Genomic DNA, 14,667 nt, shown 5'->3' on the forward strand with positions numbered 1-14,667 from the left:
AGGGAAATGCAAAGGAAAGTAAAAGTCAACACTTGGCAGCCGGTATTGAGATTACTGATGAAAACTGTATCATTTATTGATCAAAATGATAGTAATGATAGCCAGGTACATGTTGAGTCGTATTGGAATGAATACAATTGAATGGTGTCTGAAGTCCAAGAAATACTGCTCTTGTATATTAAGATATATATTATATAATATGCATCCTTCCTCTACAGTGGATGCCTTACATGTATGTACAGGTATTCAAATATAAATTTGGACCCTGATTGAACTTCTTGCCCCCAGCTGTAATGCGCTTTGTCATTAATGTCACTGTACATTTTAGGGAAAAGCTTTAAGGATTTGAAAACTCAATAGTTTTTGTGATTATTATCTCCAAAGTTTGAACATTTTAGAGCTGCTCAGCTTCACTGTTGAATGATGCAGATAAAAACAGAGATAAAGGGGAGTGCTGATCCAACAGGAAATATAAAACAAAAGAAAAAAGAAATGCAAAAATGAGGAAATCGGACAAGCTGCTGAGAAAGACAATGAGAGAGATGCATGTGTGCATATGTAGTTCCCAGTTGAACCCATAGATGGCAGTATTCTAACAGAAACAGAGTTGGATGAGAGCCTGTCACTGACTGTGTTCACCGTGAGCTGCGAAGACAAAAATTCTGTGATGGTAAGAACATTTTCCTCTCATAAATGTGATGTATACTATCCACTTGTATCAATATTTTAGCAGTTTAGTCGGTCACAGCCATTTCTGAAGAGAATAGCGGGAACGTAATTGGCCCTTTTGCGTGGAGACATTTTCCAAACTGTAAATCATTGGCTGCGTAACGTGTTAGAAAACTTCAGTGTCGCTGCTCTGTGAGCAAAGTGTATTTTGGCAGGTGGGGGGGGGGATTGCATTGCAAATTTCCATACGGCGTAATATTTACAAAAACTCCAAATTTTGTAAAATATGTTTCCTCATTATAATCCTAAATATGGCTTTAAGGGTGATTTCTTGCGTCATGCCTAAATATATCTTTCTTTTATTTATCATGAGTGTTTTTCTTTGGGCGGAAACAGTTAACACCGTAATGAGCCGGAGTGTGAGGGGGCTGGGTTTAAACGCGCAGTGTGCCAGTGGCAGGCGCGCACACACACACACACACACACACACACACACACACACACACACTACTGTACATTGATGGAGCCACTAGTCTGTGGGAGTCCGGCAGAGCCCTGAGAGAGAGAGAGAGAGAGAGAGAGAGAGAGCGAGAGAGCCACGCTGCGGGTCTGAGCTGAACCAACGCTGCTGAAATCACACCGGCGGATTATGGCCAGTCCGGCACCGGCTCGTCCTTAACCTTCACGTGCAGCCCCCGGAAGGACGCCGAACTGAAGGAATGTGGCGTTTCATTGACACGCTCTAGTAAAAGTAGCATTAGGAGGTCAGCTCGGATGGTGACGGCTCTGCGACCAAGTTTACGCGCTGAATTCGCAAATACTCGCGATAATGAAGGTTTGAATGAATGACGCCGCCGCTGAACAGGTTCCGCCGGCAGACAGCCTCTATTTAAGGAATCTGAAGAAGTACTGAATGTAAAATCCTCCTTTAAAAAAAAAAAAAAAAAAAAAAAAAAAGGGGGGAGACTTTGTCCTGGTAGGGCATTTGGAGACCTTTTTTTTTTTTTTTTTGGATGTGGGTGAAGCGCATCAGTTAAAACCCAGAAGACAGCAGACGCTGGAGGGAACGGGATAACCGGGAGATCCAGTTTAAATGAGGAGGTGAGTGATGATCGGGACCATTCAGGGCTCAAAATCTGCTTCTTTTTTTTTTTCTTTTTTTTTTTTTAACAGGGTTGCAAATATTTACTCGAATCCCACATGACTGTCAAGACGAGCTACAAACCCCACAGAGAGAGAGAGAGAGAGAGAGAGAGAGAGAGAGCAGCCGCTCTGCCGCGTAAAGGGCTAATTTCCGACACTGCGGAGAGACAACTGAAGAGAGACATTTTTCATTCTGGGGCTGCGGGCTCTGAAAGAGGTAGCAGCCCGTTTCAGCGTTGTGTGACTGCCACGGCTCACACGTTGACGCCTAAATAAATGATGAGCTGTTGATCGTGAATACGATGCACTGTTTGTGTGCGTGTAACAGCTCGGGGTGGCGTTGGAGACGGGTTCTCCAACCTATAGCGGTCTGCGCACACAGCTGTTGATCTGGATGCTTTACTATTACTACCACCGTGCTCTGTTTTCATTCATTAGAATGTAGCTGCCTCCCGATGGAGCAGAATTACTGAGGTGCAACTTGTCTGCAGAGAAGATGCTTCAGATTGTCTTGCTTGTTTAGATTCTTCTGCTTTGTGCGAGTTATTTTTTTTTTTAATGAAGTTACCCGACCAGACAAGTTATTTTTAGAGTCTTTATGTCCTGTTGCTTGCGGTCATCACAGTGTTGGACTGTCTAGTGCTTTTTTTTTTTTTTTTTTTTTTGTATTTGCTGACTGCGATTGTTTGCTGGTAATTTACACAGGCATGCTCTTCTACAGAGCGTCTGCAGGATATATGCATTTAAAGAATACCATTTTTTTTTAGATGTAATATGTTTGTGTTGTGCTACAGATTTGGATCGCTGTGTCGCTGCAACAAGTGAAGCATGAGTAGATTTAGGGGGATTTTACACTTTTAAATATCTTCCTTTTTATGTTCTCTAAAATAAATCCGCTTTGACTTGGTCTCATGAGGTCATTGGTCAAGTTCACGTTCTCTAAATACGATATATTTTCTGTCACAGTTGTCGTCGTTGTCTTCTCGAGTGGTAAACCCCCCCCGCCCCCCAAAAAAAGCCCCAAAAACGAGACAAACTAACAAAAGACGATGTGATATATTGTCACCAACTGGCATCCGTTTAGGATCCCAGATTGACTCGAGACCTCATCTGTCCAATTCAGCAGATGCACCTACAAATCTTCATTCTCTGTCAGGCTGCCAGTGCTCCGGCAGCAAGCGCCCATGACAATGACTCTAAAGAAAATAAATGTTGTCTTAAGTAGAAAATTGCCTTCCATTTGCATGAAAATAACTTACATCTGCCACGGCTGATGGTTAGCATATTAAACCCTCTGCCCGTGCAATCAAAACCCGCTCCTTCTTGTTTTTGTTTTTTTTCTTTTTTATGTGCATCTGAAGCGTGACCCACTCACATAATTATTTTAATATCCATCTCAAAGTGAAACAGCAGTTTGACCCCCAAAGCAACCACCAGGGTGGAAATTGCTGCCTTTGGAAGAACAAACCAGCACTCAGCATTGGTTTGATTATCGCATGCTGATTATATTCACCGAATTAACTCCAATATAATGAAGAAAAACGGAAGCACTCCCTGCTAGGGTGGAGGTGGGGGGGGGGGGGGGGGGGGGGGCGCCTGTGTCTCGCTGACCCGTCGGCTTCTCTGGAGCTGCAATGTGACTGGTGTACAGATCTGTAGTTCTGCTAACTTGTTATCTTTGTGAAGAAAACTTCTGCTGTTGTCGATAGTCCCGACTCGTCCTGAAAGCAGACGAAATGTTCTCTTTTTAAATAATGGAGGATTTAAGCAGAGATGTTAAGAATTCTGCTCGATGAATCGCTTTCAAGTGATGCCTTTGAAGGCGCGCCGTCCGAGAACCACAACATCACACATTCATCCAATCAATAAGGTTAACCTCGCCGAGCTGGAGAGAAATTGCTTCGACTGGACAAACTTAGACGGAGCTTTGTTGATGTTTCTCGCGCGCTGCCTCTCCACTTCACCTCTCTGCGGGGGACTGCAATATTTTGATTGGATTCACGGTGATGCTGTGCGGTCAAGAAGGTATTCTCTACTTAGTCGTTTTTGATGCTGGAGTGATTCGCACAAGTCTGTTCAGGACTGGCAGATTTCCCCGAGGGAAAATATTCAGGCTCTCTTTAATAGTGGACTTTTTTTTTTTTTACCTGGATTTACCGCGAGTCCGACTTGCCTGGGATTTAGTCTTTACCCCAAACGTTTCATCTTGACTTTTGGAGTTGCTTTGCTCAGATAAGCGACCTCTCTCGTGGCGCGTAAGTGGAGCCGGTCCTCTTACGCACGCCGTAGATCGTCTGAAGTGTGTCTAAAGCATCTTAATCTTCTGCACCGTCGCCACGGCTACCGCCGCCATCAGCATCCTTCAGCATCCGCGACAAACTCCGCCGGCTCAAGAGCGTCCTCTGTTGATGGAGAGCGAAGAGCCTAAGAGTTCATCATCGGGCCACAATGCGAGCACGCAGACTCCCCCCCTCCCCCCTCCACCCGTTGACATCATTAACTCTTTTTTTTTTTTTTTTTTTAACTGCGTAATTTGCCGCTGAATGAGTTGCCTACTGCCTTTCTTCAGCGTGCCGTGTCACCACCAGCACTCGCAACAGCGCGCCGCTTCGCCGCTCTTCGGATTCTCTCCCTTAAGGCGGCCAGACTCGCCACAGTTTAGCTTGAGAGATTTTGACAAGTCGCTACGCATGCAGGCAGAATCCTTGACCTATTTCTTAATGAGTGAATACTGCAAATGTGCTCAGCGGCTGTGTATTCTGCACACACGCACGCGTACATACAACCCTCCCCCCCCCCCACCACCACCACCACCTCCTTACAGCAACCCACACCATCCCAACTGTCTTTTGCTTCCGAACGCACAAACACGTGAGCACATGCAGATAATGATGCTTTTGCCAGTTCGCCGACTCGTTCTCCCGTCGATGTACGTTCTCCCTCTCCTGTCTGCTGAAGTGTTCAAATACTGAGTGTTTGTTTTAATGCAATTGGCCTCCTGTCTTCCCTCACTATGGGCTGTTTATCTGAACCTCTCAACTGTCCAGCTGTCACAACAGAGATCTCAATCTCTTTGACCCCACACACACACACACACACACACACACACGCACGCACGCACGCACGCACGCACGCACGCTCGCTCTACTCACCCAGGCCTCGCTATTCACATGAATGTTTTTCTTGAGAGTTTGTGTGTGTGTGTGTGTGTGTGTGTGTGTGCTTGTGAGAATTGACATAAGATAGATCTGGATCTGCGGTGACAGTGATCAAGTGGAGTGCAGCCGGGGAGAACATTTTAGTCTGACAACGCTTGGGCTTCGGCGAAAAGCAAGGAGATCACAAACCGCCTTGTTCTCTTCATCCGCTTCGGCTGCTCAATTTACATCGTCTCCCGCCTGCCGCCTCGCCTCTGGATAATAATTGTAAACAACTTGAGTTTTCTACCTGTCTGTTATGCTTCAAGCAGCAGATTCCAGCCGTGGAGATGGTCTCTCTAGGCGATCATTACCCTAACAAACATTCGTTTAAGCTGTTGTGTGTTGACTCAGGAGCGGAGGAGCTATAGAAAGCCGGGCTCTCTCTGCATGTCGTAGAAAGATGATTCAACTTTAAAGCAATGACTCTGATATTCATGTTGGCCGAGTAGCGGGCTACAATTGGGAACTGACATTGGAGAGTTTCCACAACATGATAGCAGCAGAACTTACTTTCGAAGGCGAAGCAAATTGATTTTCCGACTCTCACACTGGAAATGAATGTTAGATCTTTTTCTAAGAAAATATTTTTTTCCTTTACTTCGTCCAATAAAAAACCCTCCTGTGGGCCTTTATTGAAATAGATTTGTTTAAAATGTTGCCTTGATGCATCACAGAACATCTAATGTGTCCTTCTGCTTTGTGCCAACGAGTAAATTCTCGTGCTGCACATCCCCTCGTAAAGATATTCTAATCAAATAGATACCAGAGATCTGAGCTGCAGCATTACTCTTTGATAATTCCCTCACAATAGCAGATGTTGGGAAACACCACAGGGCTACATTTAATGGTGTAGTCATGCTGCTGTAGCCATTTTCATCATCTTGAGTAGTTGTGCGTGTAGCCTTCAGTGACTTATTGAATCGTTGAAACCGTTTTAAATTGATGACTACAGGCCACTACATTGTTAAGTAGCAGCTTTGCCCAGTATGAGCAACACATAGCGCAGAGTGCAAAAATCAATGCCACTCTGCATTTCTTTCTTTCTTTTTTTTTTTTTTTTTTCCCAGGGTACACAGTGAGTCTGTACTTTTTTGGCTGGCCGGCCTTATAAATGTGAACGTCTGTCGATGAGTTCGTGGCTGAGTGACTGATGCCGTGACTTCCTGTATCAGTTTCAAATTAAAAGCCCTCTAGTGTTTTATACACGATCCAGCCGTACACCTGGTTTTGACCTCGTCTGTATTAATGCTGTCAGTATACTTGGAAGAAAATACCGTGCTGGGAGTTTTTCCTGTGATATGCCTGTTGAGAGAGTTTGTTTTCCCATCCCTGTCAAGCTGCTGGGCGTTTTGTGCGTGTGTGTGTGTGTGTGTGCGTGCGTGCGTGCGTGCGTGCGTGCGTGCGCGCGTCCGCAGCTCCCAGAGAGACTCCAGCCAGTCTCATCAGAGGACCAACAGGGAACGGTTAACAGTCGTCCCTCTGCCTGGTGCCGCCGCGGCCCGTCCAGATCCGTGCTCCTGCTCTCTTGATGGCAGCAAGTTAGCAATGAACCCCAGCGTGCACTCTTGCTGCCCTAAAGGCTTGCCAGCTTGCTGAAACAAAGCCTTTTGTAGGGCCACTAAATCCAACAGATGGAGAAATGGACAGTCAATGAAAGTCGAGGGAAAAGGGAGAATAAAGGAATTTAGTGGAGCATGTTTGTGGGTAGGCATTTAGGCTGCTCCTTTGGGGGAGCCTAACACCCTCACAATGCGATACTGGCACAACTTAAATGTTCTCTCGTTGACATGCGGCGAGAGCGGGTTAGGGCCCCCCGTGTGAGTAGAGGAGGCAGTCTGCTCGCGAGGGCTCTCCAGGGCCTGGGAAGCCTTTATTAAGATGTTAATAGAACTGCCTTCATGACACATTTCCATGGGATGAGATCCCTCGCCTCTGCCACTCTTTTAGTGCCTCAATCCACCCCGCTACAATCATCAGTCTCTCCCCTTCGCACAACAGCCTGTTTAGGCATTCAGCCCCATCTCCACATCCCCTCCTGCCCGGGCACTTTCACTCTTTATCTGATCCCCGCTGTCACAAGCCATCCTATGTTTACCACGTGTAACAAAATTAGGCGATGCCGGTGATAAGGGCAGGAATCCTGGCACGGGCGGCCGCAGAATAACAAGTCTGGCTGTTTGTTTGTCGCCGATCTTCACACCGGCTGGAAGTCCGACTGTCACCACAGCAAGCCACGAGGGCTCTCGTGATTTCTTTTTTTTCTTCAAACACTGTCAGCTGGTAGCTCGTTCTGCCGAGGTCGCCCCGTTGCAGCCCGAGCAGCTTATCAAACGACAGCAGCAACAACAAAAAGAGATACAAGAAAAGGCGTCAGGCTTTACATCCAAATACCTTGACTTACTTCATTTTCATGAAAGGCCCTGAATGCATTGTCTCTACCATTTTCTTCTTTCACATCCATTTGAATATAAGTCAGTTTAGCCGGCACCATCAATAATCAATTAGCTGGTGTCATGGGAGGATGTGCGTTTTTGTTTGGTGGAAACTCGACAATAAGTGAGCAACAAAAGGGAGCGGGAGAGAGAGGCAGAGTGGGAGGGGGCTTGTGTGTGTTAGACGCCAAGGGGCAGCTGTCAGGAGCAGATGACAGTGTGTGTGTGTGTGTGTGTGTGTGTGTGTGTGTGTGTGTGTGTGTGTGTGCATGCGTGTGTGTGTAATTTGTGCTTGACTGCGTGTGTTTGTGTCCATTTTAATTTATTTTGTTTGACTGCATGGCACATGTGTGTGTGTGTGTGCGTGTGCGTGTGTGTGTGTGTGTGGAAGAGGAGACACCAGGGTAGGCAGCGAGGGCAACACCGAGCAGCGCTGCCCACACTGCCCCCTGGTGATGAGGATGCCCCTGCCTGCCACTGTCGCCATGGTTACTGCAGGAAAAAAAAAAAAAAAAAAAAAAAAAAAAGAGGGGCGCACGCATTGCTTGTCTAGTCTGCTCATGTGCCGGAGGGGAGGCCGGCCAACATCAGCTTTGTCACTCTACTATATAAACCGAGGCCCAATTACAAGTTGAACCATTATCAGCTCAAAGGAGGCTGTTATGGCCTCAACCAGCCACTTCAAAGCAAAGTTTTATTTTCATACCAGATTGATTCATGTCTAGAAATGGTAATCGCTGTATTCACATTAATTTATTTCACTTTAGGTTGATTGTTTTGTGTTTTCTTCCGACTGGTTTATAAGCAAAACACCACTAATATTTCTCTTGTCGGCCTCCAAAGGCTGCTATTTGACTGTATATGAAAGTGGACGTAGCTTCCTGGTCTGAAACGTGTGGCCGATGCGGAAGTGCCTTAAGCTGCAATACCACCAAGTGCCACTAGAGGTTGGCTCCAAAAAGCCTCCGGCTCCGCAGACTCCCATTCAACTGGTCTCATTAAATTTGAAGTCAATAGAATTTCTCCACGAGCTATCTCGTCGAAATTATTTGTTTTCTGGCGGCCAATCTGGAAATATTCCCGTAATTAATTAGAAAATAAGCTTCAAAAAGACATGTTTTTGGGGGCGTGTCTGATTGATTGACAGGCCTGTGGTGGAGTCAGGTTACGGCTATCGATGGGTGCAAAGTAGTATCGCTGGGTATCCAATCTGATCGAGTCAGAGCCCCCGCTCGCCCCCCTCCCAGCTCATCCAAACATGGTCACTTCCAAAGCGCTCTGAACTAGCAAGATGGCAACAGCCAAAGTCCGAACTCGAGGTTTCATCACAGCCGTTCACAAACCAATAGCTGACGTCACTGTTGGTTGCCGCTTGGTACATACCTGCACTTCTTGTGCTGTCTCCAGTGTTACTATTTTGCAGTCAGCCGTGGCCTCATCTGGGGCACATAGCTTCCCTCGGTGTGAGGCAGGAGCTTTAACTCTTCCTCAGCTCTCAGCAGACAGCAGAAGAGGAAATAAGGCCCTCCAAATTCATTCCCGGGTTAGATAACAAACAGAAAAACTCTGTCTGGAAAAGTCCTCCCCCCCCTTTCCTCTGCTATCTCGTTCCTTCTCTCTCACATCCTCCTGATTAACTTTTCCACCGTTGTAGACCATAGTAAATTGTGCTAAATTGATGATGAAAGACGCTGAAACTCTCCCACAGCTTCAAAACATGGAACGTGTCTGACTGTGGCGTCTTATTTCCCCGCACTGTTGATGGAAGCATAAAAGGCAAACAGTTACACAGACTAAGTCGGCTTCTTCTTACAAAACCACATATTTAGCTAAAAAAAACACGAGGAGTTGATGTGGATTTTTTTTTTTTAACTGGTGAAGGTACAAGGCTGAAGGAATCTTGGGTTTATTGTGAAAAAAAAGTTTAGACCAGAGCTACTGCCGCCAGTCCTGCAACTCCAGACTCTTTACTTTGGCCCAAGGTGATTTATAGTGTCCAGGCCAAGGGAAATGAATTCTCCTCTTGGATAACATTTATGTTTATGCATGAATACATGACTCGCATCCACATACTGAAGCCGGCGGGGGGAAAGGGAATGAAAGGTACTGAAAAAAAAAAACAGGAAGGCAGCTTGTCATAATGCCCACACATAGTCTGCGAGGACGTGAAGCTACTTTCCTGACTCGCTCGGGGCAAAACCGGTAATAACACTTTGAGTGTAATTGCTTTTGTTGTTGATTTTGACCTCGGCCCGACCTTTAAGATTATAGGATTGTACGCCATAAGCACAGGGGTTTGTGGAATGTGTGGGGCACTGAGGAATAATAAATCCTGTTTTCCCCCTGCATGCTCACAGGAGCCTGTCTTATCAAATGAAATCAACAAAATGGCTATTGTGAATCGTACTGTACAGTATTTATATTATCGAGGTGAATCTCTCGTAGGGGGAAGTTTGATGTTGATGTTTCACCAACACTCTCGCTTCCTGGTGCCCTTTGCTATCAAAGGGAAACACGGCATGTAACTGGGTGGAACAGCGGGAGCTCGCCCAGACAGACACATTATTCTTCCTCTGTCACAACCAATGAAATGTGAAACATGACAGCGGCGTCTTCATGTTCGCTACAAAGAAAATGATCAGCGCTGAGTAAATGACATGATGGGATATCGCGCCACGCGAAAACACACAATCAAAACCCGCTACGATGTTCACACATCAGCTGTGATGGAAGTCAGAGGGTATTGTCTTTTCTGTAGCGTTTATGGGGAATGAATCGGGGTATCTAAGACAATTATTCTGAGTGTGACAGCCAAGCCTTTTTTTTTTTACAGCAGCAGCAGAGGACCTGAAATCTCTGCGTTGTCCGAGAGGATGTTGATTAAATATGACTGCGCTGAAACATTTGCCATGCCTGAGGGAGGCAGAGGCAGAAGAAGGGAGGGGAGGAAGTAGACAGAGTGAAAAAGGCAAAGGGACTGGGCAGGTTTGTACTTGAAAGCAATGGATGAGCATCCTTTCTTGTCTTAATCTGCAACAGTTAGGGATTTACACTAAAGGAGATAATGCCATTAACCACAGAAGGTGCATTCAAAGGATATTTGACATCCTACTGCCTCATCAGACATGCCTTCATCTCCTCAGTCTCCTTACAGTAAGAGCAAGAGTAAAGCCGGGAATTAAGAATATTTTTTTCTCATCGCAGACGGCATCTCTGAGCTTGTAGGTACAATGTTTACCGCTAAGTACTTTGTACAAGCCTCATTGCCTCTGCTGCCGCGAGCCCTCCCCCACATTTCTCAGAGAACATGTTCAACCTGACAGGGGTGAATAGGTGAAGGGAATTTGCATTTTATTACAAAACATGAACAATGTTTCAGGCTTTATTTTAGCGAACATAGTGTTGAATACAAACAGTTTGCTTTTGTACATGCAGTCTCTTTATTAAATGTGTTTCTTCACAAATCTTTACAGATTACTGAAGAAGAAAATGTGAATTTTCGTTTGTCTTTTCTTCCTGTGCCGGTGATTAGCAGTTTACAGTGCTGCCTCCTGTGCGTCCGCCCTCCACCCATTTCTCCTGCCTGCTCTCTTCATTATTTCCTGTCTATTTGGGTTGTGGAGGAGGGAGAGAGAGTTAGACGCAGTGAGCTGGGTGGAGGCGTGCCAGAGGGGAACTGTCATGTGGCTCAGATGCTGGGAAATGTCAGCCCATTTTTGCATTCACCTGTGTTTTTTTTTTTTTTTTTTTTTTTTTTTTTCAGGCCTGCATTCAGCTCCGCATCCTCAAACAAAAAGAGAAAATTAACGGCGTCTTTAAAACAGGGAGGGGCTGCCGGGCTACATGTCACCGTTGAATACATCCAAAGTACCCAAACCCCGTCTTTATCATTGGAGTGCGCACAAACGCACACACACTCGTCCTCACCACGACGTAAATCTTTCATGGATTCCTTGTGTAGACGTTGACAAGCCCCGATAAAGGACGCCTTGCCTTTGTTTATTTTGCCAAGGCTACAGTGTTTGTGGGATGTGTCGTACAAAGCATTAGTAGCTTCAATGGCTTAAGGTCTGAAAAAGCTGAAACGCGGCGTGTCTGCTCGCCCGGCTCCCCGAGGCGATGAGCATGTACAGTAGCTCTGTGTCAAGGTAAACAACCCCACCTGTCTTTGTACGCTGCTACTTGAAGCAACCAATCAGAAAACTGGAAAGCGAAGAAAAACTAGAGTTAGAAGGACAGCCAGACTGAATTAACTGCAGGAGCCATTGTTGCACTATCCGAGTGCAATTACCTTAAAACAATGCCAGAGCTGCAAACAAAAAATAAATAATGTGATATCTGAGCTGCTTGTAATACAAGCAATAAATTGGCAATAAAAGCTGTTTACAGGGAAAGTCTTTAAATGAAAGAGAACGGGGAGATTTAGAAGCAGAATTACAGCTCTATCTAACATACATTACCGGCCTGGATGTATGCTGGACGTATGACTTCATTTAACTGAAACCTTCAGCAACACTGAGAGGTTTCATTCACCAGCTTTGACTGCACTTGAGGAAGATAACAACATTGATAATTCATCCCAATGAGAAGCCATGTGTAGATAAAATATTGATCATTCTGATTCAAGTGATGATAAGATTTCACATATCGAATTCATTTGACCAATTGTAACAACTGGCCTTACTTAAAGACCTTTAAGAGGAGAAGTACCACGCTATATTTCGAAAGGAACATACGGACCTGATACGCCGGAAACGGAGACCACCAGCTGACCTCCTAAGCAACGAAAAAAACCTAAGAAATAAACAAAATAACTTGCCATTCCCTCACCATAATCCCAACAAAAATCATATATTAACAAAAGGAACACAAATAGGTTGCCAAGACGCCATATATTAAAGAAAATCAAATTGGGCAATTTGACAAACAAAGGCCCGGGAGGGTGACCCACACACACCAACCCGATCGCACAAATTACAAACCGAATTTTCCCCCAGAACCCCCAAAATCTTAATATTCCTAAAGTGCCTGAACTTAAATAAATGGATCCAAACTGTCCTTACGAAGCCCCCAAAAGCAAAGTTTGATGGCTGGTGAAGTGTGGCGAGACGGTGCGGTCCGATGACACAATTAAAACCTACACAAATCTCACCACCGCTGTCCGTCCAGAAGGTAGAACACCGTCTTGCGGCACTTCCAGTAAATCCGGGAACAATCTAAGGTTTGTGTTGTATCCCCTTTGTAACTTCCTTTGATGCGCTGCAAGATATGGTTCCCTAGATGCCGACACATTACCCATCCGAGCGGTCCCCCAGGGACGTCACTTCCCTCCTTTTGTAGATTCTGATGAATGGACAAAAATGAACATAAAGGTCCATATTTCATATCTGCGTGGACGCGACAGGCCTCTAATAACATACACTATACAGTACTATAGTGACAGAAAAATGAACAAACTACATGTCTCCCATCACAATCACTATAAAAATGGTAAACTAAGGTGACCCTTACACAATCTCTAAAAAGATATCCAGTGTAAATGCCTGTCGAGGACAAACTGGCCGGTACCTTGACCGTGACTCATCAAGGTCAGACGGGTCCGAGTGCCACTGAAAGACCGCATTCCCAGCCTCTAATTCAAAACAAAGGAAGAAACGGGGAGGTCTGGCATACTTCTTTCTTGTGATATTGAGTCAGACAGGAAGCGGAGAGGAAGCTGGAAGGGAGGGGACGGAACAGGAAGGCAGGACTGTTTTCGTTGAAGTGCGGGGCGCTGTGTGCCCAGAACGAGGTCTAGCGAAGTGACACCACTTGCACTGCGTTACTTTATGAAAACAAAAAAGGCTCTGGAACAGCTGACGAACCAGCTCTGCCTCTGTGATCTCGCAGGATACGCAGTGTAGGCTTGGGGATGATGTAGGTGCGTGCGGAAGTATAACGCTCCAGACTAATGGGAAAACTCTCTCATTCACCCTCCAGTCGGTCCTAGCCAGACTGAAACAGCAGTCAACCAACCACCAAGTGTCCTAATTATCCCACTTCAGCATGTTAGTCTGCCCCAGCTGCTCCTATTTATGTTACTGATGAAATGCTGAATGGGGCTTTTTTTTCCCCCTCGGTTACAGTTTCTCGAGGGTAGCAAACAGTCGATTTTTATCGTTTTTCTCTTTCCTGTTATTGCAGTTTTTCGCCGGAGTATGATTATATGTTTTCCCCCCACTGCTGATGCAGTGTATGGGGAGCAGCACGACAGCAGCAGCAGGGCTGTTTTGTTTGGCAAAGAAAGGTCGACTGCCAAGTACCCGACCCTGTGTTTTGCCTCCACCCTCATAAGAAACGACAGATTTCGGTGATCGAAGGAAATATCCCGGCTGCCCGCTGCTGTGTTTGCGTCGACTCTAATGTGAGCATCAATTTCATCATACCTTCTGCCATTGCATACTAATTATTGAAAGACCTCTGTTACATCTTTCAAGTGGATGAAGAGGGGGCTGGCTTTGCATGAAGAAACCTCATTTTACTGCTTCACTAAACCCGTGGACCAGTGTGATCGCTTTTAAAGCAGTCAAGCCACAGCGTTCCTCTCTCAGCTTCATCATCCATGTGTGCGGTCTAAAGGAAAAAAGTTAATTCGAGGTAGAAGCTGCCACAAAGGAATTCCGACTGCCTGGGTTTGGCATTGGTCATACAGTCCAAGCATGGGAATTCTCTTTTCTTTTCTTTTATTTATTTCTGTTATTATTACTCTGTCTGTTCATGTTTTTTTTAGTCTTTTTTTCTCTTCATATTACTCCTGTCTCCCGTCCTCCCCCCTCCCCTCCCTGCTTTACTCCCTCACCTCTCTCCGGTCTGTTTTTTGTTTTGCGCGTCCCCCCGTTCTTTGCACTGTGGGATCTAGTCCCAGCCTGCCTTCACTTCCTTAACAAAGAACCAGATGGTAATTTTAATCATCTTACGAGCTAAGATTAGTCTTTGATCAAACTTAATGCTCAGAAAGCAACTGCTGCATTCGGCTGGAGACCGAGAGAGAGAGAGAGAGAGAGAGAGAGAGAGAGACAGAAAGAGAGAAAGAGAGAAAAAGAGAGAGAGAGAGAGAGAGAAAGAGAAAAAGAGAGAAAGAGAGAGGCTGTGCTCATGAATGTGATTTGGTGACTAACGCAAAGCAAGATCCTCCACTGGAGAGCTGTTACACTTAAGCCCTTTATACAAGTATGTCTCTTGCC

The 14,667-nt window shown here is 45.5% G+C and overlaps 1 protein-coding gene across 2 annotated transcripts in view; it reads left to right on the top strand.

Annotated features, from left to right (window-relative positions):
- Nucleotides 1-617: 617 nt before the first annotated feature.
- Nucleotides 618-14,667, top strand: part of plxna2 (plexin A2) — a 190,152-nt gene continuing 176,102 nt past the window's right edge. The window contains exon 1 of one of the 2 annotated variants that reach the window (XM_069141700.1): nt 618-670. The gene's annotated coding sequence lies outside the window, so the exon portion shown is untranslated. Of the gene's footprint in view, nt 671-1,202; nt 1,771-14,667 lie in introns of those variants that run through there. The other variant, XM_069141698.1, reaches the window with a different exon arrangement.

The sequence above is a fragment of the Embiotoca jacksoni genome, unplaced genomic scaffold (assembly GCF_022577435.1).
Source record: "Embiotoca jacksoni isolate LCO1_2020_lvr unplaced genomic scaffold, fEmbJac1.0.p SCAF_9, whole genome shotgun sequence".
Taxonomy (NCBI): Eukaryota; Metazoa; Chordata; class Actinopteri; family Embiotocidae; genus Embiotoca; species Embiotoca jacksoni.